At 44.7% G+C, this 3,730-nt stretch overlaps 1 long non-coding RNA gene across 1 annotated transcript; it reads left to right on the top strand.

Moving 5' to 3' along the window:
• The first annotated feature begins 976 nt into the window (after positions 1 to 976).
• LOC118162255 lies at positions 977 to 3,391 on the top strand. Its single transcript, XR_004748357.1, has 2 exons — positions 977 to 1,703; positions 2,250 to 3,391. It is a non-coding gene; the product is annotated as an uncharacterized LOC118162255 (long non-coding RNA).
• The last annotated feature ends 339 nt before the right edge of the window (positions 3,392 to 3,730 follow it).

Raw genomic sequence — 3,730 nt, 5'->3', positions numbered from 1 at the left:
TACCTGAAGAGCGTTTAGCTTTTTCCCTTGACAGCAGTGATGTTGTTTGGTTGCTTCTAGTAATGCCCTACTTGAGGAGAACCCAGGATCAGAGTGGCTCTCCTTGGATCGCACGGGAACATTGCGCTGGTCAGCTTGTATTGCAGTATGCTCTGTACTCTTTCTCCTTTAGAGACTTTAGAGAGCCTGGAATCTTTTGTCACAGTAATATTCATGGAAAAATAAAGAAATACAGTAGCAGGTGTTTGGCCTCCTGTTCTGGGATTGCAGCAACCTTCCCGATATATTTTTATAACTGCACAGGAAAAGGTAACCATGTTATAGGCTGAGTTAATTCTACCTATACCTTAATCTGTATAGAATGTAGATACAAACATGTTATATATGTACCTGTATCAATGAAAATATAGTGTTTACACAGTCTAGAAATGATCATGCCTTGACATAATAAAGCTCTCCTCCCCGGCTTCCTGCCAAAGATTGCTTATCCTATCCCTTCAGCAATTAAAGAAGAAATTCATTATGGATGGAACTGTAGCCTGGATTCAGAGAAATGCTTTCAGATGTGCTTAACTTTTCATGAGAGAAATCCCGCCCCTATTCAGTAACACGCTCGATTTCAGCAAGTTTCTGCATCAGGACCCATATCCCCCATGCCGGTGGTTTGCTTAAGCAGTCAGGGCACACCAGTACAACCTGGGGATTACTGGTTTTGTACTGGAGATTGATAAAAGCAGCCTATGGTTTTCTGCTGTGGGAGGCAGAGGCAGCCAGGATGGCGCAGGGGGCCCAGACCAGCTCCCCCATCACACAGCACCCTGCCCTGCCACGGCACGAACCCTTCGGGCCTGCCCAGCTGCAGGGCACTGCGTCTGTGCCCCTCCTCAGACCCCAAAACCTGGCCCCTGGGCAGCATCGTCGCCAGCCCTCAGCCCTCCTCTGCCGGCTGTGAGTTTTCATGTGAGAAAGCCGCCTCGGTATCGGGTGAAACCAGACCCATCGCGCCGAGCGGAGGTGACCAGATGTCGCGGTCGCGCCAGGCAGCGCAGGCCTCAGAGGGGACTCGCCGGGACACCACCATGACGCCCCAAGCCACCGGTCCCCCCTGCGCAGATGGCCCACTTGGAAATCCCGCCCCGTCGCTGCCGCATGGGAGATGCCGGTCGCAAAATCTGCTGCAATCAGCAGAAGACAAAACCTCTCGCAAGCCGTGCGACCGGCGATAAAAGGGAGAGGGAGCGGGAGCGGCCCCACGGAGGCCCCTCAGGAACAATGGCAATCCTTCAGGGAGCCCGCGGCCAAGCGCCTGACAAAGGCGCTCGCTACCCCCAGACCCCAGCTGCTGCCTTGCCACAAAACAAGGGAGCGCAAATTTGGTTACTTTCATCTAAATCCTCTTAGGCGGCCTGAATGCAAGGAGTGGGCGAGCACCCTTGCGCTTTGCACGCCCTCCCTCCGCCATCGGCACGGACAGCCTGGAGGGCTGGGTGACCATTTATTGAAGGTTTGTTTGACCATTTCACGCTGCAGCTTGGTAGAAACGAGGCCCTTTCTGTACACTGCAGCAGGCACGGAGCAGGGAGACAGGCAGCAGAGGGGCACGGAGAGAAATCTTGCTCGCTATGTGCTGTTTTGCCAGGAAGACGCTGAACTTTTCGTGTGCTGAGGAGCCAGATGAGCAGCACAAGTCATTAGTCACCCAGGTATTTACAGTGTTTTTCCTATTTCCTTTCTCCCATGGCCTCTGTGGTCAGCAGTATAAAATTCCTAGGCACTCCCACCTAAACACAAGTTTCCTGTTTATGCTCTCAGTGGCTTTTATGTTTAGCTGTTAAAACCCGTTGTCTAAAGTACCATAAAACAATATGAACAGAGTCTGCAGGTGAGCAAGTAAAAAGAAAAAAAAAAGAAAAAAATAAAAAAATAAAAGCCACCATGACCAAGCTGCACAGACACTCACCCTGACGGGGAAGCTGGGGCCACGGAGAACAAAGGAACAAAGGCCGCACAGGCCGGGGCGAGCGCGCTGCCCGAGTGCTGCGGGACGCGGCGGCAGCGGGGTTCTGCCAAAGTGCTGGGTGGCCGGGCTTCAGCATCCCCAACAGGGTGGAAGTGCCCAATAGGAAAAACTAAAAGTATTGATGGCTAGTAAAAGTTAATTAATATTTGTGTTACCAACTAGTGGAGTTATTACGCAGATCTTTAAGTATTACATATGTCATGTAATTTTTTAATTTTCCCAAATCTAGGCTTAAAGCTGTCAGTGAGATCAACGCCAAGATTCTCTGGACCTGGAGCAAGGGAGAAGCCTCAGCTAACCATCAGACTTGTCCTAGGAACCAATGGATATTCCTCTTCTGCTGCAGATTTTTGTAGAGCTTGGTCAGTCTGCAAGAACATTTTCGTGTTGTGCTGACACCAGAACAACCAGTTTAAGACAGTTTGTTGTGATTGCATGTGGTCGATACCACTGAATACGCAAAATTTGGTAGCAGTCACAGTACGTATTTGGGCAGCTCCTCTCGGAGTTTTTAGGCAAATGGCATCAGAATATATATATATATATTATATTATATATATAAAACCAGGTGATACTACACATTGATAGACTCATTTTTACTTTCCCCTGAATATGCCAACTGTTCAATATAACATTCTCATTGACTTTTATTACCATAGAATTAAAAAATAAATAATCATAAAAAATCAAAATAAACCCTAATCTACCAAAAATATCATAATTAAGACTTACATGATTTCTGTGACAAACTTTTATTCATGACAGTGTGATGTAAGGGCAAAGTGTCAATATTGTCTTTGAATTTTTGGTTGATTTGGCTTGCCAGACACTTACAGCTATTTAAACATAGCTCTGTGTATTTAATTATATCATACATGATGTCATTTTTTACTACAGACGCACTTGACATTTAATTTATTTCAGCCAGTAATTACTAAACAATAATTAAGCTTTTACAACTATAACTGCTTTTCACTATCCTTGTATCCTGTGGAGCAAGTTACAGCAGAAGCAGCAAAGTTTATGTTTCAGATATCAAGATTTATTTGCTTTCAGGTTACACATCAGTAATTTTACAGAGTTTCTATATACAAAGGAAGGACTGGGACCAAAACAACACGTTAAAGGATCTGTGTAATCCCTTACAGAGATGAGAGGGAGTAAAGAATAGGTTGACTGTGTTAAAAATAACGACATACATAGGGAGGCTCTTTTATTATATATATATATCTGAAATGCATATTATCTGTGTATTACATATATATTATATATATCAAATATAAAATTATATATATATATGTGCAAAGACAAATGGAGTTCTGTGATATCTAAGAGGGCTTCATATGCAATAAATTTGGCATCTTTTAGACATCTCTGTAACAGTAACTTTCTCATATGAGTGGTATCTTGCAATTTTACTTTGTTTTTTCTAAACACAACGGTAGACAACAGATGATCTTTCTTCCCAAACATTATTAGGTTTTCTATGTATGGTGCATAGTGGAGAAGTGGCTGTTTTTTCTTAGTTCATGTTGAACGTTTGATTTTTCCCTATGCTAAGCTTAAAATTGAGCCCCTCAGCAGCTGCCCCATGGAAATGACGTGCTATCTGAAGCGTGGCATGGACTAAGTAACAGTCTGTGGCTGGAGTGCACCAGGTGGGCTCCTGGAGCATGTTTTCAAGCATGTGTTTAATCTGAAAGGCATTGG

Source organism: Oxyura jamaicensis, chromosome 2 (assembly GCF_011077185.1).
Source record: "Oxyura jamaicensis isolate SHBP4307 breed ruddy duck chromosome 2, BPBGC_Ojam_1.0, whole genome shotgun sequence".
NCBI lineage: Eukaryota > Metazoa > Chordata > Aves > Anseriformes > Anatidae > Oxyura > Oxyura jamaicensis.
Note: the sequence above shows the minus strand (reverse complement) of the source record. Positions and strands in the feature narration are given on the sequence as shown.